The sequence below is a fragment of the Moschus berezovskii genome, chromosome 3 (genome assembly GCF_049115385.1).
Source record: "Moschus berezovskii isolate FMDL1 chromosome 3, NW_MosBer_1.0, whole genome shotgun sequence".
Classification (NCBI taxonomy): Eukaryota; Metazoa; Chordata; class Mammalia; order Artiodactyla; family Moschidae; genus Moschus; species Moschus berezovskii.
Genome location: NC_142462.1, coordinates 20389235 through 20415139, shown reverse-complemented (window position 1 = coordinate 20415139; position 25905 = coordinate 20389235).

Genomic DNA, 25905 nt, shown 5'->3' with positions numbered 1-25905 from the left:
CAGCACGCCAGGCCTCCTTGTCCATCACCAACTCCCGGAGTTTACTCAAACTCATGTCCATTAAGTCGGTGATGCCATCCAGCCAACTCATCCTCTATCGTCCCCTTCTCCTCCCGCCCCCAATCCCTCCCAGCATCAGGGTCTTTTTCAATGAGTCAACTCTTCGCATGAGGTGGCCAAAATATTGGAGTTTCAGCTTCAGCATCAGTCCTTCCAATGAACACCCAGGACTGATCTCCTTTAGGATGGACTGGTTGGATCTCCTTGCAGTCCAAGGGACTCTCAAGAGTCGTCTCCAGCACCACAGTTCAAAAGCATCAATTCTTCAACACTCAGCTTTCTTCACAGTCCAACTCTCACATCCATACATGACCACTGGAAAAGCCATAGCCTTGACTAGACGGACCTTGGTTGGCAAAGTAATGTCTCTGCTTTTTAATATGCTATCTAGGTTGGTCAAAACTTTCCTTCCAAGGAGTAAGCGTCTTTTAATTTCATGGCTGCAATCACCATCTGCAGTGATTTTGGAGCCCCCCAAAAAATAAAGTCTGACACTGTTTCCACTGTTTCTCCATCTATTTGCCATGAAGTGATGGGACCAGATGCCATGATCTTAGTTTTCTGAACATTGAGCTTTCAGCCAACTTTTTCACTCTCCCCTTTCACTTTCATCAAGAGGCTTTTGAGTTCCTCTTCACTTTCTGCCATAAGGATGGTATCATCTGCATATCTGAGGTTATTGATATTTCTCCTGGAAGTCTTGATTCCAGCTTGTGCTTCTTCCAGCCCAGCGTTCCTCATGATGTACTCTGTATATAAGTTAAATAAGCAGGGTGACAATACACAACCTTGACGTTCTCCTTTTCCTATTTGGAACCAGTCTGTTGTTCCATGTCCAGTTCTAACTGTTGCTTCCTGACCTGCATACAGGTTCCTCAAGAGGCAGGTCAGGTGGTCTGGTATTTCCATCTCTTTCAGAATTTTCCACAGTTTCTTGCGATCCACACAGTCAAAGGCTTTGCCATAGTCAATGAAGCAGAAATAGATGTTTTTCTGGAACTCTCTTGCTTTTTCCATGATCCAGCGGATGTTGGCAATTTGATCTCTGGTTCCTCTGCCTTTTCTAAAACCAGCTTGAACATCTGGAAGTTCACGGTTCACGTATTGCTGAAGCCTGGCTTGGAGAATTTTGAGCATTACTTTGCTAGCGTGTGAGATGAGTTACACAGCATAGATAACTAGAACAGTCATCAAAAGTACAGAGCTCACTACCTAATTCTACTGGGGCCATGAGGCATAAAGATTTTCTGGCCAGAAGCCTTATAGCCTTGCTGCCTGAGAATTCTCACATACAGACCACAGGGTTTGGAGGTAAGATGCTTAGTCTTTACCATTTTTTGTTTCAACTTGTCTAAAGAGGATGGATTTAAGCAATTCACCCGAGTTTTTTTGATTCCACATCTACAAAGAGCCTAAGGAGCTTTTAGGAAGGCTGTGAGGATCAACAGGACATAGGAGGAACAATAGTCTCAAGACAAGTGTTCAGTAAATGCCACTATGGCTTCATATTCTCGTGCCCACTTATCTCGCCAAACAACAGTTTGATGAGCAAACTTCCTGTGGTGCATCTCCACAGACTCAAATAGAGTCAATGGACCCCAGTTCAAGTCAATGTCAGTTACCTTCTGATTACAGATGGACAGCACAAGCCCTTCCCATCCTAAAGGCTGCTTCCCATCCTAAATCTCTATTCTGCAACTCCACAGTGGGGCTTCCCCGGTGGCTCAGTGGTGAAGAATCCTGCCAATTCAGGAGATATGGGTTCAATCCCTGGGTTGGGAAGACCCCTTGGAGAAAGAAATGGCAACCCACTCCAGTATTCTTGCCTGGAGAATCCCATGGAGAGAGGAGTCTGGCAGGCTACAATCCATGGAGTTGCAAAGAGTCAGAAACGACTGAAGCCACTAAACAACAACAACAAACCCCAGGGGTTTTCAGTGGGTAAAACAGTAGAATAAGTCTTCTCTCTAAAGGACCTCTTTTTCTCAGCTTTGCTCTCTGTGAGATATCAGGGAACACACATGGTCAGGATCATTTCTTCCAGCATCACATTTCTTTTTAAAATTCCTCTTTGGGCAGCCAGCAAGTCTCTCATAATCCCTCTGGAAATAGTTCTTTTTAACTGAGAATAATCACCCTGCCAAAGAGAAAGGGAAGGACACATTACAGTGTCCCAGGAAAGCCTTGTCTGAGGCCATCGTTTAATGTCAGTCCATCTATGGGGTCGCACAGAGTCGGACATGACTGAAGCGACTTAGCAGCAGCAGCAGCAGCATGGTATGGGGACAACTGAAGGAAAATAGTGCTTTGATATAGAAATCAGGGTCTGTGGCTTCCCAGCATGGGTGGCCAGCCAACCAGGTGGGCAACAACTGCAGGGTCAGTTCTCAATGTAGGCTACTTCTAATATGCAATGGTTAAAGGAAAATATTGAAAATTAATTATTTTCACTGTATATTTCAGTATTTATCCTGCCTGTACCCAGACAGAAGCAGAACCAGAAATAGCTGCTACCCTAACAGCTAAAACTGAGACTGCTTTCTGAAAGATATATGTCTATACTTCTACACATATGCAAAATGAATCATTCAATCATTGTAACTTTTTAGTAAAATTCTTGAACAAGCTGTTTATTAACAGTAAGGTCAGCCAAGCTCAATATTTTTGAAAAAAGAAAGATGGACACAGATCACTGATACTGTACTAATTAGGATTCTGGAAATTTAATTAAATACTTATGTTGAATCAGAGAAATTGATTTTGATTGCATGAATATAAACTGATAACATCCCATAGAAAGATATAAAGGTAGAAAAACAGGCTGTATTTCATAGGCTATGTTTTGAGTAACATTTTCCTCATTTTTTAAATCACTTTCCACAACCCCATTTTTTTGCCAGAGTAGGAACACAAAGAAATTTTGTTTCTGGCTTCAATTTTTAGAAATCTAATGTGAAGCAAAACTCGATGCTAAAGGCTACTTTGCCTCTCATTTTTAAAAGTATTAAAAATACTAATTGTTCCACATATGAAAAGATATATGTTTTTGAAAAGATTAATGGATTCAAAGCAATTTTTAAATCAGCCTTTTTCCTATGATGATAATTCTTAAGTGTTTCAGGCTTTTTAATGGAAGCTTTCAGAGCTGTAGCCTGAGTCACTTAATTTCTGTTAACAGATCTGTCCTGGCTTCTTATTGGCATTTATTCTTGTGCCACCCACGTAGAACTCCAAATGTGGCTCCAAGGACTGCTGAGCTGTGAACACTCTATTTGTGTAATTCTGCCAATGACCACCCTTAAACCTCAGAAGAATCAAAGGAAAGCAAAGATATGCTGAAATGTTAAAAAAAAATTTTTTTTGAGCACACCAGCAAGAATGTGAGTTCTCCTATACTGTACCCTGTCAAAAAGGGCTCCTAAGGGTCAGGACCACCAATGCACAGCTTTTAGCTGTGAGGGCACGATCTGTGGCAAAGTTGTATATGCATCTGTACCAGCCTGCCCAAGGCTCCACACAGAAACCATGACCAACCACAGCTGAGAGAGGAAACCCTCACTTGGTGCAAAGAATAGGTGAATTGTGAGCTCTGGGTCCAAATGCCTTCTTTTACCTTTCTCTTCCTTAAATAGGGTTTGTGTCTGTCTGTCTGTGTGTGTGTGTGTGTGTGCATGCATGCGTGTGTGCATGCATGTGCTTTGTACCTTGAAAGCAGAATAAAAAGACATCAGACAGTAAAGCTTTCCCACTCAGCAACTATGGATTGGGCAAAAGCTAAACAAAAAGAATATAGTAGTCATTTGAACCTTAAGCATCAACTTTCTTGCCAACATCACTAACACTAAAAGCTTTGTTTCATTTTGATTTCAATTTGTAATTTCAGTTTTATTCAGAGCTCTTGAATTAAAGTGAGGGTAACATCAGTTAATTATAAGTTAATTTTGACATAATCTGGAATAAATTAGATGATTGCTTGGTTCACATAAGTATATTGTAATCACAAATTGAGACTCTGGACTTTGAAGGGAGCTTTGAAATTATTTCCTATCTAAACCTATCATTTTAGAGATGAAAAAAATACGGGGGTCCATTGTGATTAAGTGACCTGCCCAAGGTCATACAGCTAATTAGAAGTTGAGTAAGAACTAGATTCCATGTCTCCAGCTTCCCCATCTGCTGTTTGTTTTTTTCCATTACATCTCAACTTTTGATTAGTCCTAGTAAGAGGTAGCAGTGACCTGGATTAAAACAAATAGCAAATCAGTTCAGTGTTCCTTTTCCTTGTTCCTGGGCTGCTTCAAATTTTGTTTTGGCTACACTGCATCTTTGCTGTGGCTCATGCTTTCTCTAGTTACAGCAAGGGGGGGGGTGCTTCTCTAGTTGTGGCATGCAAGGTTAGGTACCCCATGGATGTGGAATCTTAGCACCCCGACCAGGGATCGAACCCATGTCCTCTGCTTTGGAAGGTGGACTTAACCACTGGACCACCAGGGAAGTCCCTGGGGTTGCTTTGATTTGTTTGTTTGTTTAATTATTTTTATATCCTGCCCAGTATCTAACATAGTACAGGTTTTCAGCAAAAATATGTTCAGTTACATTCACAGGATAATTGGGGGATATAAACTGAAATATCTTCCAAGGAGCAGCAAATTAATGTTAACGTAAGCATTATAAATGGTGAAGGAAGGCTACCAGCCAGATGGAGAATGATGGAGGAAGCTGATCTGGAATTTACATTTTCCATCTCTATACCACAAAGAATATACTTCATGGAGGCCACAAAGATTTAACAGAAAAAATACAGACAGCAGTATTACTTATGTGAACAAGCCATTCCTTTTTCTCATTATCCTTCTCAATAATTGCTCATAAATCACATTCTAACACAAATAACACTCATAATCTGTTCTTCTTTCTCAGATATACCCTAAGTCATCTCCCCACTGTGTACAGTACAACTAGCTCTGAGTTTATGAAGATTCAAAGTAGGTGGCTAATTTAACTTGCAGCAGAAGAGGTACCATATGTTATAAAAAGCGTCTGAGCTGGAATTTTGAGACGTTTTCTCCTCTTGACCTGTCAATAATAAGCTGTGTGACTCTATAGCAGTAGTGCAAATCCACTGGGATCCCCCATCTTCCTTCCAACTTTAAAATCCTAACACTCAATATCCTTTCTTAAGGAATCATAAATATTTCTCTAAGACCAGGCTTGAGTTTGTTGTACTAAAGAAGGGAACTCCCTCCTTTGGAGAGAGAAAACGTCAAACACACCATCTTGCCACCACCATACATAGCAGACTCAGGTCACACTTTAGGCGACGAGGAGGTGATGATGACAGGCAAGGGGATTATAGAAGTATAAACCAGGGTCTCTCTCTGTCCTCAGAGGCGTTAACAAGCCAGCAGGGGAGACAGAACCTTCAGTATAAGAAAATAACAGGTAATATCCACACTGTCTTGAACACCTAAGGGTCTAATTGGTGTCTAGTTGGTTTCACTGGGGCTGTATTTTTTTTTTAATAAGTACTGAATTCGGTTATAGAATCTTGAATGCCACATGAGCACAGAGAGACAGAAACGTGACCCAGGCTGGGACCACATATCCTGAAACTGGAAGGCTGCGGCAAGATTGCCTCGCCCAGGTGCCTCCCACAAAAAGTCAGGGCTGTGAAACCAGCGCAGTCACACAGGCCCAGGTGCTGGAAGGGCCCCACAGTTGGGGTTTAACGCTCTGTGGTTGCCGTCTTGAAAGTCTTAATAATGTTATCTTTGGATGTGGATCTTGTGAGTGAAGTCCGGTGGGGCAACGGAGCATGCGCCAGGATCTTAGTGCCTCAGCTCCAGTGTGATCCTGCTTCCCTGCATCTCCCCAGAACAGGGGTCTGCTGTCCCCACCCACCACGCTCCCCACACTAGGCAGTCCCACCTCCCGCTTCGTGCCCCAGGACGACTGCCACCCTCGCCACTGGCAGGAGCCTGGGCTCAGCAAGGGAACTGAAGCGATGACGGTGGGCATTGCATCTGCTGGGCGGCGAGCACGCCAGAGGCGGTGTCTGGGCGTGGGCGAGCCTCTGCTACCCTAGTGCAGATCCGAGGCACATGCCGGCCCTGTGGTTTAAAGATCTCAGGCGGTCATCCTTCTTTCTGCTCTGGCCTCAACTTCCCTAGCGTGCTAAGTTTTTCCAGTCATGTTCGACTCTTTGCGACCCCATGGACTATATAGTCCATGGCATTCTCCAGGCCAGAATACTGGAGTGGGTAGCCGTTCTCTTCTCCCCGGGATCTTCCCAACCCAGGATTGAACCCAGGTCTCCCGCACTGCAGGTGGATTCTTTACCAGTTGAGCCACCAGCTGAGTCCAAGACCCCGCCCCCAACTGCAGCCGCTGGCCTGCCTCCTGGGCTGTCAGGAGCAGAAGGTGATAAGTGTTAGGCCTTGGGAGGCGGTGAGGGGCTGCACTCACCCCACAAATACCCCAGCTCCTGTTTGGGGGTCCTCTCTTCCTCCTTCCACTCTGCCTGAGCACCGCTGGTATTTGTCTCTTCTGGCCCCTAGGAATCAGGAAAGATTTCCCCTTCATTTTTATACTGTACTCTAATATTTGTATTTAAAATTGGCACTGCACAGTATAAAGGGAGGGCTTCCCCAGTGGCTCAGATGGTAACGAATCTGCCTGCAATGCAGGAGTCGCAGGTTCGATCCCTGGGTTGGGAAGATCTCCTGGAGAAGGGAATGGTAACCTGCTCCCGTATAGATGCCTGGAGAATTCCATGGACAGAGCAGCCTGGCGGCCTGCAGTCCTCAGGATCACAAAGAGTGGGACACGACTGAGTGAAGTTCACTCACTGAATATAAAGACAAGTGGGAATACTCATTTAATATCTAATTTAATATCTCTTTTTTCTCTACTTAGAATGACTTTAAAAAGCAAATTAAAAAAAAATAAAACACCATGGCAAGGTCAAGAGAGAGGATGGTAAAAAGGAAAATACTTTTTGTACACCTGTAAGAGCACTTTTCCACCTGCTTTCTAAACAAGGACTCCACATTTTTATCATGCAAAGTATGCAGTCTGAAAGAGTTTTTATTACGTAGGGTATTAGGCATGTATTACGTAGGTTTTTTATTATGTATTACAGGTTACACAATTAGAAAGAGCTGTTCTCCCACAGAGAGAGGAATGCTGTCCTAAAAAGTTTTGCTGACTTGCAGTGACATGGATATGCTTTCAAGAGGTTGAAGGATTTCCACCAACCGCTAATCTCCCGATCCTCTTTATTTTTATTTATTTATTACTGCCTCTGCCCATCTCCATGAAGACTCCTTAAGCTTCCAGAAAACTTTAGTTTCAAGATCTGATGCTTGGGAACAGTTGCTCCACTACTAGTAGTACACACTTTTGTCAACCATTTTAGACAACACTATCCCCTAAGTACAAACTGAATGGCAGAAGAGAGACCCTGGAAGAAGAAACAGCGTCTACTGCACAGGATGCTGAAAGTGGGCAAGCTGAGGCCAGAGGCCTTTGGCCCAAGACTCCACTAAGTACCACTGGCCGAGACAGCATACTAGAGTCTGGAACATGTGAGGAAAGATATTTAAAGTGTACAAGAGTTGTTGTTTAATATATATATATATTTTAAAGCAAAATATCATAGAGACAAATTATATTATTTGTTCAGTTGCTAAGTTGTGTCCAACTCTGCAATCCCATGGATAGCATGCCAGCCTCCTCTGTTCTCCACTATCTCCTGGAGTTGGCTTAAATTCATGTCCATTGAGTCAACGATGCTCTCTAACCATCTCATATTATATCATAATATCTCAAATCATATTATAGCAAATCAGTTATAACTATAATATAAATGACACTTAGGGAGTTTGAGATTATAATTTTTTTATTCTGCTTTCTTCACTTGACCTTAAAATGTCAAATGTATTCACTTTGATTTACTTAATATTTTCTTGGTTTTAGACAATAGTTGTTTGTGCTTTTGTGACCAAAATTCTTCAATATTTAGAATTGGTTCCCAGTTGTCTGTTCCCAGACAAAGAATATGATACTGACAAAGAATATTAATAAGTATTTTCAATTGTTTTCAAAAAAAATTACAACAGGCATAATGGAAAACAGTATATGATTCAGCAATTTCACTCTTAGGTATTTACCCAAAGAAAAAAACAACACTAATTCAAAATATATACGCATCCTATGTTTCTTGCAGTGTTATTTACAATGGTCAAAATGTGGAAGCAACCTAACTGTCCATCAACAGATGAATGGATAAAAAGATGTTATATATATACAATGGAATATTATACAATCATAAAAAAGAATGAAATTCTGCCATTTGTGACAACATGGATGGACCTGGAGAACATTATGTTCAGTGAAATAAGGTCTTAGAAAGAGATACTGCATGATTTCACTTATCTGTAAAATCTACATAACTAAATGGAAATAGAGTCACAGATACAGACAACAAACAGGTGGGTTAGAGGGGAAGAAGCTGGGAAGGGGAACAAAATAGATTAGGGAGATTAAAAGGTCCAGATTTACAGTTACAAAATAAATGAGTCCTGGGAATGAAAAACATTACTGAAATTTCTACCTTAAAAACTTATGTCTCTTTACAAAAATGAATAGACTCTCACGGCAGGCTTGGGCAATATGGCTTACTTTCTGCTAGCACAGCAGTGCCAGCTCCAAGAGCCTTTCTTTCCCAAACTGACTATCACTGGCCTGGACAGGGTGGCAGACACAGAGCCAGTCACCCTGGGTAAGGAATACAGTGGGACCTTCATCTGTGAGGCCTGGACCATGTGCCAATCATAACGCTAAGGGGTGGAGTCAACCCAGTTGAGCAGGGAGCAACCAACATCATAGCCCTGAGCCGGACTAAGGAAAATCACACAGTCCCTAACTTTAGACTTTCTGGCACATGGCATAAGTGTATTTCCATGCCTTCAACTGGGTAAATGCTCCTAGGCTAAAGGGAATCGAGGAACAAATAATCACAAAGTGGTCATTTATAACAGGCAGAATACACTTGCAGGTGATCAATTACCAAGTGCTTTACTGCCCAAAGACAAAAACTAATGCTGTCTTTTAGAACTAGTGAAAGTCATTCAGTCGTGTCTGACTCTTTGTGACCCCACAGACTATTTAGAACTAGGCAACTGCTAAAAGCAAGCACTGGACTAGATCTATTGTGCACAGTATTTTATGAAAACATCAAGTTGTATCCTTAATGCATGCCCAGACAAACTTCCTTTGACACACCAGTCATTATTATCTTTTCCTCTGAGTGAAATTTGTCTGGCATGAAATTGAACAATAAAAACATCTGTAAAAAACAATAATGGAAAACTATCTCTTTCTAGCTTATGGGGCTCAGATATATATACAAACCATGAGAAGCAGACTGACGTGAATTTGTTCAACAATGCAGGGAAATATATAATAAAAGAACCCTCTCAAAGTGTAAACAAAAGGACCATGTTACATAAGATGCGTGCGTGCTCAGTCGGGTCCCACTCTTTGAGACCCCATAGACTGTAGCCCGCCAGGCTCCTCTGTCTGTGTAATTCTCTAGGCAAGAAGACTGAAGTGGATTGCCATGCCCTCCTCCAGGGGATCTTCCCAACCCAGGGGCCGAACCCGGGGTCTCCTGCACTGGCAGGTGGATTCTTTACCACTGCACCACCTGGGAAACCCTTCATAAGATGACTTCTTATTTTGTCTGAATAAGCACACCTTTTTCTGTTTTGATCACAAAGAGACAAGGTATCATCAAGTATCAGTTCAGATTTACTTTTGTTGGCCCTGAAATGTAAGTTAGTATTATGTTCTTCAGCTTGATTTTTCACTGTCACTTTCATTGCTGGTGGGAAAAGTGGGAAAGGGGTGCACAAAGAAGCTAAGTAACTTGTCTCAAGTAACACAGACAATCACTAACAGAGCCAGAAACCAAAATCCTGTTTCCTCTAGTCTAATCCACTAAATCCTTCCAACAAGCATCACGACCTCAGCAACTGGATCTTTCTGGGTACGCATTCCAATGGCAAGAAATCAGGCAAGCTGTAAATGCCACCAGCAAGTGCTAAATATGAACTTGTGAGCACCCAGAGCTGAACCCAAATCCCTACTCTAAACACTCTGTAGTCAATCCATTTTTCACATATTTCCCTGAGTTCCCCTGGATATTATTACAGCTCTGGAAAGAGAGTTGGTTGGAAAACTTGGCATCAACTGTGCAAATAAAATGAAATGAATAAGTTTTTCTTTAAAGAGAGTTTATTTCTTAAAAACACCGGCTCAGAAGCTGTGGAAGCAGCCGTATTTAATTAAACAAATGCTAAGAAACCTCATGTTTTCAGTAGAGCAGACATGGTTTTTGCCATCTGTCTTTTTGCAGTTGTAGAGTCTCCACATAGTAAACGCGGTAAAAAGAAATCATGATTGGTTTCTTTTATAACAAACATTTTACATGAAGACTGTCATCAACTACTGTCAAATATGATCAAAATATGACAAAATAGATGTAAAAGCAGTAGAATTTTCAAGCAGGTTTTAGAAAAGGTCCTGATTTCTGTGATATGCTGTCCATTTCCTCATTCAAAATGTATACATAGTTGTTATCCATTCCAAAATAAAGAACATTTTTTTTTTTTAAAAAAGGGAGCTTTTAGACAGATAGATGAACATGTGTTCATCCTGACGATAGCAAGGTACCTGGAAGTGCCTTGAAAACCCATAGTTAAGAAAAATGAAGAAAATTGAGACACCCATGTGTTATCACACGATATAAAGCAAGCTGAGAATCAATAAGGTGACAGGACTCGTTTTTCATCTTAGATAAAGCACTAAATGTGTGCAGGTCTTCTTCTTTGCATTTGCAGAGTTGTATTAACAATAATAATGTTATTCATACTCAGAGGACTATTTTATGGTATGGGTTAAGAGGATTTTAAAAGTGAATACTGCATAATATTACTATAGTCATTTCAGATTCTCACTTCTAAAATTACCTACAATGTAGAATCCTATAAATCCCACAGTGCTCTCTTTTTAAAAAAATTTATTTATTTATTTTACTTGGAGGCTAATTACTTTACAATATTATGGTGGTTTTTGCCATATATTGACATGAATCAGCCCTGGGTGTACATGTGTCCCCCATCCTGAACCCCCCTCCCACCTCCCTCCCCATTCCATCCCTCAGGGTCATCCCAGTGCACCAGCCCCGAGCACCTTGTCTCATGCATTGAACCTGGACCGGTGATCTGTTTCACATATGGTAATATACATGTTTCAATGCTTTTCTCTCAAATCATCCTACCCTTGCCTTCTCCCACAGAGTCCAAAACTCTGTTCCTTACATCTGTGTCTCTTTTGCTGTTTCACATATAGAATTTAGAAAGATGGTAACAATGACCACATATATCTCTTGAATCCACATATTCATCTTCATTTCCATAATCATTACCCTAATTTAAAATGACTTGATCTCACATCAAGACTTCTTTGACACTCTCCAAACTCATATTTCTGTCTCCTTTCTTGCTAAGGGCTGACTCCAGGTCCTGAAAAAATATGGTTCTGTCTCCCAAATCCATGTAATTTAACTAAAACTGTGACTTATCTTGGAGAAGACGTTAGTGTGTGATGCTGGAAAACTGTTTACTTTTTTGTGGTTTTCGAGGTAAGCAAGTGACTGGCATGTATGTAAGAATAATGTTGAGACTTCTTGGTGGTTCCGTGGTTAAATCTGTCTTGCAATGCAGGGGACGCAGGTTCCATCCCTGGTCGGGGAACTAAGATCCCACATGCCTCAAAGTAACTAAGCCTACGCCCCACAGCCTCTGAGCCCACGTGCCACAACTAGAGACTGCATGCCCCACAACAAAAGATCCTGTGTGCCACAGCTAAGACCTGACGCAGCCAAATAAATAAAAATGTTTACAAAGAAAAATGTTTGATATAGAAGTATCTCTGTGTTTGGGTGTCTGCATTCTGGACCACATTAATCAGAATCTAGAAGGAAGCACTGATGGTTTAAAAAAAAAGCCATGACAATCACAGCTTCATGGGCATGAATCTTAATCAAAATTTCATGCTCAAGAATCACTGTGCACCGTACAACGGAAATGCTACTCACGTGGCACTCTACATTTTTGCAAGACAAAATGCTTTTGAAAAGCACACATCTGTTGTTTTTGCCCACTCAGCACCTACCAACTCTCTGGAAGACCAAGTCTCCTTCACTGGCTATGCCCTTGAGAGGACTGAAATCAAGCAACCCAGCACATGATCCAGACCAGACCGACCTGAAACTCTCCTCCTGGAATCTGAATCTCGAGCAAGTAACAAAGGTTAAAATAAATACAAGTGTATTCATCCTCATGGCAGTGACCTTAAGAACTGTCCACTGACTCCTATTACCTCTCCTCCTGGAGCTGTTCTAATCTCCATTCTTCTAGAGACCAAGCACTTTGAGTTCTGGCAACAATATCCTTCTACTAATTTCCTTTTTTGTTCAAATTCGTGAGTCGATTTTTGTTACTTGAAACCAAAGAACTCTACTTAAGACAGCTGTCACACCTTTTACATTTAAATACTAATTAATTTACCTAAATAATGCCTAAGTACTACTATCAGCATAATTTCACAAAAAAGAAAATTGTAATAATAGTATAATTAAAAAGAAGAAAATCTGTACCAAGTGTGGTTCTGGTCTCCCTTTTCTTTAGTGTCTTTTCTTTATAGATAGAAGATGGTGCTAAGAATATTCCAAGTTTGTTTTTTTTTTTTCTCAGTAAGCACACATACCCACACATACCCACACTCTTTGAGTAGCCCCTGAACTTGCTATGAGTCCAAAGTGAGGCAGCTCAAACACACATTTCACACTGATGTTAAGAGCATCTATGGGACTTCCCTGATGGTCCAGTTGTTAAGAATCCGCCTTCCAATGCAGGAGATGGGAGTTCGATCCCAGGCTAGGGAAATAAGATCTCACTTGCCATAGGGCAACTAAGTCCATGCACTAGAGAAGCCTGTGTGATGCAACGAAAGGCCAGCACTCCAAAAAAAACGAGAGACAGAGAGAGTATCTACCAATGAGGACTCTTGGCTACTCCCCAGTAGTTCTGGGGTACTAAGACTCCTTCTCACAACTCTCCCCATAACTAAGGGTCTGAATGCCTCCTGCCAGGTCACCAGAGGAATCTCAGATAGAGAGGGGTAGGGGAAACGGGGGTTCATAAAGCAGTGTTCAGGTCCAGCTCAGTTGCTACCCAATCAACCCTCCTTTCATGATTTTCTGAGAGACAAAACTCTTCTAGCTTCACTGCAGACTTACAAGTAAGTACTTTATTTTCCAAATTATTTTTTCGTTTTATTTTTTAAAATTAATTAATTTATTTTTTGCTGCTGCTGCTGAAGCTGTCACTTCAGTCGTGTCCGACTCTGTGTGACCCCATAGACGGAAGCCTACCAGGCTCTCCCATCCCTGGGATTCTCCAGGCAAGAACACTGGAGTGGGTTGCCATTTCCTTCTCCAATGTGTGAAAGTGAAAATATTATATTGATTGGTTTTGCCATACATTGACATGAATCTGACCCAGGTGTACATGAGTTCCCCCTCCCAAACCCCCCTCCCACCTCCCTCCTCCCCTTATCCTCCCTCTGGGTCATCCCCGCATGCCAGCCCCGAGCATCCTATAACATGCATTGACCCTGAACTAGTGATTCGTTTCACATATGACAACATACGTGTTTCAATGCCATTCTCCCAAATCATCCCACCCTCACCCTCTCCCACAGACTCCCAAAGACTGTTCTATACATCTGTGTCTCTTTTGCTGTCTCGTATACAGGGTTATCATTTGCATCTTTCTAAATTCCACATATATGCGTTAGTATACTGTATAGGTGTTTTTCTTTTTGGCTTACTTCACTCTGTATAATAGGCTCCAGTTTCATCTACCTCATTAGAACTGATTCAAATGCATTCTTTTTAATGGCTGAGTAATACTCCATTGTGTATATGTACCACAGCTTTCTTATCCATTCGTCTGCAGATGGACATCTAGGTTGCTTCCATGTCCTGGCTATTAGATCAGTGGAACAAAATAGAAAACCCAAAGATAAATCCATGCACCTATGGACACCTTATCTTTGACAAAGGAGGCAAGAATATAAAATGGAGAAAAGACAGTCTCTTTAACAAGTGGTGCTGGGAAAACTGGTCAGCCACTTGTAAAAGAATGAAACTAGAACACTTCCTAACCCCATACACAAAAATAAACTCAAAATGGATTAGAGAGCTAAATGTAAGACCAGAAACTATAAAACTCCTAGAGGAAAACATAGGCAAAACACTCTCCGACATAAATCACAGCAGGATCCTCCAAGACCCACCTCCCAGAATACTGGAAATAAAAGCAAAAATAAACAAATGGGACCTAATTAAAATCAAAAGCTTCTGCACAGCAAAGGAAGCTATAAGTAAGGTGAAAAGACAGCCTTCAGAATGGGAGAAAATAATAGCAAATGAAGCAACGGATAAAGGATTAATCTCCAAAATATACAAGCAGCTCCTGCAGCTCAATTCCAGAAAAATAAATGACCCAATCAAAAAATGGGCCAAAGAACTAAACAGACATTCCTCCAAAGAAGACATAAAGATGGCTAACAAACACATGAAAAAATGCTCAACATCCCTCATAATCAGAGAAATGCAAATCAAAACCACAATGAGATACCATTTCACACCAGTCAGAATGGCTGCTATCCAAAGGTCTACATGCAATAAATGCTGGAGAGGGTGTGGAGAAGAGGGAACCCTCTTACACTGTTGGTGGGAATGCAAACTAGTACAGCCACTATGGAGAACAGTGTGGAGATTCCTCAAAAAACTGGAAATAGAACTGCCATATGATCCAGCAATCGCACTCCTGGGCATACACACCGAGGAAACCAGAATTGAAAGAGACACATGTACTCCAATGTTCATTGCAGCACTGTTTACAAATTATTTTTAATATCCAAATTTAGTCATAAAATAGTAAGACTCTGAAAAGTAAGCAGCAAATGCAAACATCCAAAAGAATATTATTTAAAGTAGACACCTTAAGGTTCCATACATTTTGTGATCAGTGCAAAGAAATATTTTTGTAAATCTCCTGAGAACTAGCAAGTCTCATTATCTTTTTGAACACCAAAGATCCAGTGCTAACTATTTTTTCTGTCTGAAAATCAAGTTTATCCCCACAGAATAAAAATACAGTCATTCAAAGGAGTCAAGAATATTCAATGGAAAGAAGACAGTCTCTTCAACAAGTGGTATTGGGAAAGCTGGACAGTGACACGCAAATCAATGAGAACAGAACGCTTCCACACACCATACAGGAAAACAAATCCAAAAAGGTTTGAAGACTTACACATAAGACATGACTTCATAAAACTCCTAGAAGAGAACTCAGGCAAAACATTTTCTGATATAAATTGTACCAATGTTTTCTTAGGTCAGTCTCCCAAGGCAATAGAAATAAAGCAAAAATAAACAAATGAGACCAAATCAAACTTACACGCTTTTGCACAGGAAAGGAAACCATAAACAAAATGAAAAGACTGCCTACAAACTGTGACCTACAAGCACTTCATTTTAAAAATATAAAAATAATACAATTCAATATTTTAAAAAAGCTAACAAGCCAATTGAAAAATGTGCAGAGACCTAAATAGACATTTCCCCCAAAGAAAACATACAAGATGGCCAACAGATACATAAAAAGATGTTCATCACTGCTAATAATTAGAGAAAATGCAAATCAAAACTACAATGAGGTTATCACCTCACGCCTGTCATAATGGTCATCATTAAAATGAAAAATAATAAATGCTGCAAAGGGTGTGGAGAAAACGGAACCCTCCTACACTGCTGGTGGGAATGTAAATTGGTACATCCACTATGGAAAATACTATGGAGGTTACTCAAAAAACTAAAAAGAGAGTTGCCATATGATCCAGCGATTCCACTCCTGGGCATATATCTAGACAAAACTGTAACTCTGAAAGACACATGCACCCCTATGTTCATTCAGTTCAGTTCAGTTCAGTTCAGTTCAGTCACTCAGTCGTGTCCGACTCTCCGCAACCCCATGAACCACAGCACGCCAGGCCTCCCTGTCCATCACCAACTCCTGGAGTTCACTCAAACTCATGTCCATAGAGTCGGTGATGCCATCCAGCCATCTCATTTTCTGTCGTCCCCTTCTCCTCCCGCCCCCAATCCTTCTCAGCATCAGTCTTTTCCAGTGAGTCAACTCGTCGCATGAGGTGGCCAAAGTATTGGAATTTCAGCTTTAGCATCAGTCCTTCCAATGAACACCCAGGATTGATCTCCTTTAGAATGGACTGGTTGGATCTCCTTGCAGTCCAAGGGACTCTCAAGAGTCTTCTCCAGCACCACAGTTCAAAAGCATCAATTCTTCGGCGATCAGCTTTCTTCACAGTCCAACTCTCACATCCATACAGGGCCTATGTTCATAGCAGCATTATTTACAACAGCCATGACATGGACACAACCTAAATATCCATTGACAAGTGAACAGATAAAGAGGATGTGGTACATGCATACAATGGACTGCTGCTGCTGCTGCTAAGTCACTTCAGTCGTGTCCAACTCTGTGTGACCCCATAGACGGAAGCCCACCAGGCTCCCCCATCCCTGGGATTCTCCAGGCAACTACTCAGCCATAAAAAAGAATGAAATAATGCCATATGCAGCAACGTGGATGGACCCAGAGATTATCATACTAAGTGAGATAAGTCAGAAAGAGAAAGACAAATACCATATGATGTGACTTATATGTGGAATCTAAAGTGTGACACAAATGAACTTATTTACAAAACAGACTCACAAACAAACTATGGCTACCAAAGGGGAAAGAGGGTGGGGAGGGATAAATCAGGAGTTTGGAATTAGCAAATACAAACCACTATATAAAACAGGTAAACAACAAGGTCCTCCTGTATAGTACAGGGAACTATATTCAATATCCTGTAATAAGCCATAGTGGGAAAGGATATGAAATATATATACATGTATAACTGAATCACTTTGCTGTACACCAGAAACTGATACAACATTGAATATCAGTCACATTCAACAACAACAAATTTAAAAAAAAAAAAAATATGGTCATTTTCCAAAGAATACTCAAAGATTCAGAATGTGTATATAATATCCCATTTTGTAAAAATATTTACAAATATGTTCAAGACACATTTCTTCCCCCACTTTAATGTAGAAGTGATTTTTCAATACCCAAAACTTATTATTGAAATAATGGTTTATCATACAATCATTGACATTTGAGAAATGAAAAATATAGATAATACAAATATCCCTACGTCATAAAAAGAACAAACCAGTGGTTATCACTGGGGGGAGGGAAGTGAGAGGGGAAATACAGAGGTAGGGGATTGAGAGGTACAAACTATTATTGTATAAAATAAGTTACAAAAGTATATTGTACAACACAGGGAACATAGCCAACACTTTATAATAACTATAAATGGAGTATAACCTTTAAAGACAAATCACTATATTGTACACCTATAACATATAATATCACATACCAACTATACTTCAGTTTAACTTACATGCAGAGTACATCATGCAAAATGCCAGGCTGGATGAATCACAAGCTGGAATCAAGACTGCCAGGAGAAATATCAACCTCAGATATGCAGATGATACCATTCTAATGACAGATGGTGAAAAGGAACTAAAGAGCCTCTTGATGAGGATGAAAGAGGAGAGTGAAAAAGCTGGCTTGAAACTCAACATTCAAAAAACTAAGATTATAACATCTGGTCCCATCACTTCACGGCAAACAAAAGAGGAAAATATAGAAACAGTGACAGACTTTATTTTCTTGGTCTCCAAAATCACTGCAGACAGTAACTGCAGCCAAGAAGTTAAAAGACACTTGCTTCTTGGAAGGAAAGCTATGACCAACCTAGACAGTGTGTTAAAAAGCAGAGACATCACTTTGCCAACAAAGTGAAGAGTCAAAGCTATGGTTTTTCCAGTAGTCATGTACAGATGTGAGAGCTGGACCATAAAGAAGGCTGAGCACCAAAAAATTGATGCTTTTGAATTGTGATGCGGGAGAAGACTCTTGAGAGTCCCTTGGACTGCAAAGAGATCAAACTAGTTAATCCTAAAGGAAATCAACCCTGAATATTCAATGGAAGGACTGTTGCTGAAGCTGAAACTCCAATACTTTGGCCACCTGATGCAAAGAGCTGACTCACTGAAAAGACCCTGATGCTGCAAAAGAGTGAAGGCAAAAGGAGAAGAGTATGGCAGAGGATTAGATGGCTAGATAGCATCACTGACTCAATGCACATGAATTTGAGCACACTCCAGGAGATAGTGGAGGACAGAGAAGCCTGGGATGTTGCAGTCCACAGAGTGGCAAAGAGTCAGACACGACTTAGCAGCTGAACAACAACAACATACTTTAGTTAAAAAAATAATTTTAAGTTAATCCTGATTTGAAAACAAACAAACAAAAAATCCCCAAGTCCTTCATTCAAATTTAATATCCCTTTCTAGTAAGATCCAAATGAAGTGGCTCAAATTATTTTCCAATTTCTGTAGTAGCTATCCCAAAGCAGCCTGGGATTTCTCACAGCCCTTATCGTCGTTGGGTCCATATGTCTGCTCTGGCTAAGTTTTTGACCTACATTCATCATCTCATCCACCCTGCTTTTCTGCCCATCTTCAAGTGTTTCTGCACTGTTAGCCATCTTCATTTCCCAAACATCACTAACACAAAGCTTCACGAATAAACACATTCGAACTAGAACTTGAGGAAATGGAAAACTATTTCAAGTCAAATTGTAAATAACGTTAAACAGAATTTTCTAAATCTTAAATATTTTTACCCATCCCAGTCTTTTGGTCATCTGATGCAAACAGCTGACTCATCAGAAAAGATTCTGATGTTGGGAAAGATTGAAGGCTAAAAGAGGAAGGCGGCAGCAGAGGATGAGACAGTTAGATAGCATGAATTTGAGCAAACGCTGGGAGATAGTGGAGGACAGGGGAGCCTGGGGTGCTGCAGTCCATAGAGCTGCAAAGAGTCAGACACAACTTAGTGACAGAACAACAAAATTCCAGTCCTAAGGAATTTCGCAGGGTAGGCTTTTCCCCCTGGGCCCTACTTTCCATGGGCTTCCCAGGTGGCGCTAGTGGTAAAGAACCCACCTGCCAATGCAGGAGACATAAGAGACATAGGTCCGATCCCTGGATGGGGAAGATCCCCTGGAGACAGCAATCCACTCTAGTGTTCTTGCCTGGAGAATCCCATGGGCAAAGGAGCCTGGTGGGCTACAGTGTATAGGGTCGCACAGAGTCAGACACGACTGAAATAACTTGGGGGATCTATTTCTCCTTGCTGCATACATCTTTTTCCAATCTCCTCCTCTTTTAAGCTAAGAGGACATCTTAGATCTTCTCTCCCCAGTTGCTAGAGGAAAATCAGTATTTCTAACATATTCTATACAGAATAATCTCTTAACAGTCCCTCCAGGATAGGTACACAAATTATTATTTCATACCAAAAAACAAAGCCATTGATTTACTTCAAAACAACTAAGCCATTGATTTACTTCAAAACAACTAGGGCATAGTAGTGGGAGTAGGGTACATGGATGAAACAGACTGCACATATGTTTATTATCAATGAAACTAGATGATGAATTCATAATACTAATAACTCTATACTTATAGATGTAATACACTCATTAAAAGTTTCTAAAAAGCTAACACTTATGGGATAAATATGAGTTGTTGTTTGTTTCCCCTCAGGGTAGATAGTTCTCTTTTGGAAGTCTGTATGTGTATTTTTAAAAAATACCTGTTAAGGCAATTTTGTAAAATACATAAATTCAAAATCTACGTGAATTGTTAAGGCTCCCTTTCCTTTCTGAGGTTTTGCACTTGCTAGCCACTTTACCTGGAAGATGGGTCTCGTTGCCTTCCCCTAACATTTACCTGCTAAGCTTTATTTTTTTTTCTGATCTCACCTCCTTTGGAGGGCAGTTTTCCCTGGGTTAACTCAGGCTGTCCTGCTCTGAGCTCCCACAGCCCTCCTGACCGCCCCTTCCCAACACTCATCACACTCTGTGTGTCTTTATGTCCAGGGCATATGCTCTCCGAGGGCAGGGACAAAATGTGTTTCATCCACGGCTGTAGCCAGGGTGTTCAGCATGGTGCTCAGGATATGGGAGTTCCTCAGTGAGTGTTTGCTGAATAAACAATGGAGTGTTTGATTCAGTGAAACTGGGTAAAAACACCATCCCAGTTTCCGGTCGAACAGCAGATACGATCAATACACAGGTGCTGAGAGAAGGGAGAGAGGGAGGGACGGAGATTTAGCATCAGGGCGGTACAGAGAGGAAATGAAAGAGTGGAATGAATGGATACGCAGCACTGAAGCTAGATAACCCTTTCTCAGTAAAGCAGGAGGCCAAGAAAACAGTGAGAAAGCGGCAAGTAATAAACAAATCCCATGCCAGCAAATCTTTATTATTTTCAGACCCATATACTCTCTTTCCATCACATTGTTTTCATGCTTGACTTATCTGTACTTAAATGTCTAGCAATCCTACTGTCACTTATTATTATATTTAACCCAGGAACAGACGGCATTAACACTAAATTACATTAAGATAATTCTATTTTTATGTGTTCATTCCGTGAAAAGAATGAGCCAAGATGGTACAGGAATGGGTATCTTTTTCTTCTGTGATGTATGTCTCTCTGCATCTTTCTGCGAATCCATATCAGTTTTTATGACTTTGGGTGAAAATAACCCCCTCACTGGGCTGGTACGATGAACATTATTTCAATGTTAAAAGTAACATAAAAATTATCTGCTTGTTTCCTGCCGTAGAGTTACTGAGTTTTCAGGGTTTTCTCTGGTAATTTTCTGATATTCCCCCAACCATCATAGCAGGACTTGATGTCTTTATCCCTCACTCAGAAAAAGCATCAGGCCTAGCCTTGACATGAAGGTTTTCATAATATTTAATCTCTTTTTTTCTTCTTTTGCAGTAGTTTAAGTCCCATTACTCCCGGTCCTGTCCTTGTTGACTAATGAGGATAATTGATCCCTTTCCTCTTGAAAACATCCTTTTATGTGTTTTGGAGAGTTATTATGGCCCTTTGCAGCCCTCTCTTCTCTGGGTAGAAGCAGCCTGATTCTCTTCACCTTTCCTCACAGGGCTGATTTTCCAAACCTTTGATCATTGTTGTTCTTCCCCTCTGAACCCTCTCCAATTTTTCTGCCTCTTTTAAATGTGGTGCCCAGGAGAGAATTCAATCTTCCCATTGAATCTTAACCAATACGATATTAACCTCTCCAGTGCTTAGTGCATGTGTAACCGAACCTTAAATATTACTTACCCAAATTCTGGTAGGGAAGTTCTTTTTATTTAAAAAGTAAATTAAAAGTGAATAATAAAATAAATAAAAAATTCCTAATTTTAACTTGATAGTCAAGTGCTCCTTAGGTAGGCCACATGACAGTATAACAGAGTACTTGAAAAGCAACAAGATGTCAAACAACAGTGAACGGAACTTGAGATGGAGACATAGGATCACATTTTTAGAGTGGATGATCTTCCTAAAGGAAAATAGAGATTTTCAAGTACTGAGAAAGATTTCCACACAGAGCCATTCCGCTCTGTTGGTGGAGGGTCAGATGTTTGGAGAATAATTTATCTCATGTTTATGTTTCCTCGAGAATCTCCTGAGAATAAACTTTTACAACTCAAGTTGATCTAAGGCTTATTTTACTGATTTGTGTAACAGCTTAATATTATACTGCTGCTGCTGCTAAGTCGCTTCAGTCGTGTCCGACTCTGTGCGACCCCACAGACGGCAGCCCACCAGGCTCCCCCGTCCCTGGGATTCTCCAGGCAAGACATTATACTACAGGCTATCAATTAAAACTATAGTCTATCAGCTGGTTGAACAAAAGGAAATAGACTTTTGCGACAGAAACATGAGGAAAGTTTAAGAAATGGTTTAGAAGAGGGTATGTTTTCCTTGGTCTTCCCTGGTGGCTCAGGAGGTAAAGAATTCACCTGCAATGCAGGAGACTGCCTTCAGGTAGACCTGGGTTCAATCCCTGGACCAGGAAGATCCCCTGGAGAAGGAACTAGCAACTCACTCCAGTATTCTTGCTTGGGAAATCCCATGCACAAGGAGCCTGGTGGGCTATAGTCCACCGGGTGGCAAGAGTCAGACATGACTTAGCGACTTTGCCACCACCATGTTTTCCTTAGTTTATACCATTTAAAAGCTGACTGTACCAAATCATCTACTTAAGTTCTTTTATTTGTACCCATGCTTCAAATAAAGTAATACGGTACTCCTCTCCCCTCAAAGGAAAAAAAAAAAAAAACTAAGGAAAATCCAAAAAACACATTAGACATCAACCACTGCTTTTGCAGGGTTTAAACTCTAGCAAATAAGACAAGATAAAGAAACTACAAGGGCAGCTTAATGCTAAACAGTGTGATACTAAATATAAGTAAAACAGTAACTCAGAGAATGGAGAGATCAGTGTAGATGTAATAAAGATATGGCTTCACAGAAAAGATGGGCGTACACTAAGTCTTGAAAAGTAGGAAGCAGTAAAGAAAGGGAGCAAGAACACGGGTGGTAACGTAGAAATTAGTATGACAGGTCTAGATGTCAGTGAGCAAACAGATTTGACTGGAATAGAGAAATGAATTGGGGAGCTGCGAGAAATAGACAAAGTGCACCACTCTGGTGGTTAAAACAAATAGAGTGGACCACTCTGTTTAAAAGGCAGGCAGGCATGTATGAATTCAGTGTGATGGGCAGCTGCGGGACGGAGCAGCGTTTACGATGCAGGACGGTTTGTCTGTGGCAGCCTTCTGCGTGGATGGGACGAGGGGGAGGGACAGTGCGGAAGCCAGTGGAGCACCTGCGCATGTTCCATCCATCACCAAGTGCTTTGGGCTGTCAAACTTGTCCTTTTAAATTACTGAGCCCAATTATTCCTCTTTGCTGTGCAGTTTGGTGACTTTCACACAAATCAAACAGGTAGAGTAAAACATTTCCGTATTAATCCATCAACAGGTGTATTTTAAGCAACTTGGAGACCCAGGAAAACCATCTCAGTGTGGATAATTAATAGAGAGATCCAGCTTTAAACACTTAACTCGGATAACATTGTTTCCCGGGGTGGGGTGGAGAGAAGAGAGAGAGAGAGAGATGAGCATGACCACTAGATGTCACTGTTGTTAGCCTACCTCAAGGTTAAGAAGTCTGGAGGGTTTAAAATAGTTCTCAACACAAGAGAAAATTTTAAAGTCCTTAATACTTCCAGCCAAAATGTTCCACAACCCAGATATTCCCCACATCCAATTTCTGCCCAGGAGATAAATTCAAGCTACCTGTCTAAGGGCATACTATAATTTCTAAAATAAACTAGCTGCAACTGCTGCTTTCTTATTTTTAACACAGCTTTCTTCTCTAGCACTGGGGACTCCGCAGTGCCGTGTGCAGGGCTGGCCTGTCGCTTCTTAAGCAGTATACGCAGCCATATTGACTTAGTGCATTAGTTTTTTTCAAGTAAGTTTAAAAAAATTTTTAACCACTTAATGTGTGGCTGGGAGTGTTTCCTTTAGTTACATGTGTCACAGATCTAGTGCTACAAGCAGAATCTCTGAAGTCTGTGTCACCATTTCATAATGTGACTTTTAATACAGGTGACAATTTGGAAGCTCAAAGCCATACTCTTTCATGTTTTACACAGTCCTCATTACCAAGCCATTAAAGATATTTGGGATATTTTAGTTATGTTTAGGCTATAGCTTATGTTCTGAACATCACATCTTAGAACAAAGCTTTGTCTGCCTAATAAAACCTCTTAAGTAGTACCGTACATCTTTTTGTAAATAGATGCTATATAAAATACCTTATGAAATATTTAATGACCATCCCCTGTGGTAATTGAATTGTATTTAACCCAAATTCTTGAGTTCTTTTTTCCCTACTTCTCAAAGATATTATTTAAATTTAGGCAGTGGGAAGCCAGAAATACATGTAAGTGGAAGCAAGGATTCATAAGGCTGCCATCTGAAGCAGCCAGGTTCTTTTCCAGCCCCTGCTTTCTTGGGAGTAGCAGAAGCATGTAATGCCAGTTCCTGCTTCTATCTCTGACAGTCCTTTCATAAAGGAGCTAAAGATGGGATATCACAAAGTACCATTCAGCTGAGTTAAGGGATTAAAGATGCATAATTGTTCTTCAAATTCATGACGGTGTCTTTGGTTTTTTCAATTGGAAAGTTAAAAAAAATTTTTTTTGAAATGTCCAAACCTGATTCTTTTTTAGGAACTCTGGGAGGCATGCACAGCTAAGTCTCCATGCCTTGTAGGATGAATTACATTTTTTCCCCCTAGGCATCTGCATCTCTGGAGAACTACTTGGTCACTTCCTCAGCTGGACCCCTAAGAGCACAAAATCAGAGAGATTTATCTCACACCATGTCCCAGTTCATCTGGCACTGTGATTTCAGGACAGTAGACATTTCAGTTCCAGGGCAATGTAGAGAATTCAGAAGATTCTGAGAGCAAAGACCCTTCAGGTCCCAGACATGATGTACCGGTCCAGCAGCGTGCCAGAAGCCAGCTTTCTGAGGGCAGAGCAATAAACAAAAGATGTTCTTTCTATTCCAACCATCTAATCTAGCTCACTGCAAGGACTGAGTCAGGCTGAAAAAGTCCTTGAGCAGCATCATTGCAACGTAGAACTGAATGATCAGAAGAGTTTATCTCTCTAATCTGTACAAAGAAAGTGTGACAAAGTACATTAATCTTTATTTTAAATACCCTGTGGATATTTATTGATACACCTCTAAAACACTATTTGCACTGTGATGAGTTCTTATGTTGATTTGTATACACTGGTTTAATTTCAGAGAATGAACACATATTCCTTTTTGCAAGTAAAAATGAAGACACAAAAAGAAACAGGTATTTATATTGGCAAAGTAATATGAGATATTGAAACAATATGGATAACTTTTTAAAAAAACTTTTGATACTGGAAAAAAATAGAATTGTTCTGTTTGTCATGAAGTATATATAAATCCCACATATACAAATCAGAGATTTGTAAATCTAAAATTAAGCTCATAATCATTCAGTTATCTTCATTGATTCTTTTATAGCAACAAGCTAGAAAGCTCATGCAATCTGAAAAACACGATAGCATGGAATCTATACTTTATAAAGTAAAACGTTTAACCACAAAGCAAGTTTACATATTTTTCCATTTGAAATCATGTTAATTCATTGTAGACTACTTCTGAGCAACAAAAACAACAAAAAGAGACTGATATTCCTCTATTCTATCAGAAGCCATGCAAATTTTCCCTCATAGGATGCAATAATATTTGTAATGTAGATGGTTATTTCCATTTGAGGTCAAAATGTGGTAACAATAGAAAAATCAGACAGTTGGCGGAAATCCCAGGTTTAAGCGTAAAAAAACAGAACTTTTTGATCACTAGTAACTAGAAAAACAAAACTTTGTGTTTAGTTATGTTAAAAAGTGTTTGTAAATTAACCACTTGTTATTGGTAGTGAAGTTCTGGGATAATTTAATCTGAACTAAAATTTAGTATTTCAGATGGCACGCTCAGATTATCGGGAGGGAAAATTCAGTTAAAACTCTGGGCAAAAGGTCCCAAGAGATGTGTGTTCTGCGGGATGACTTG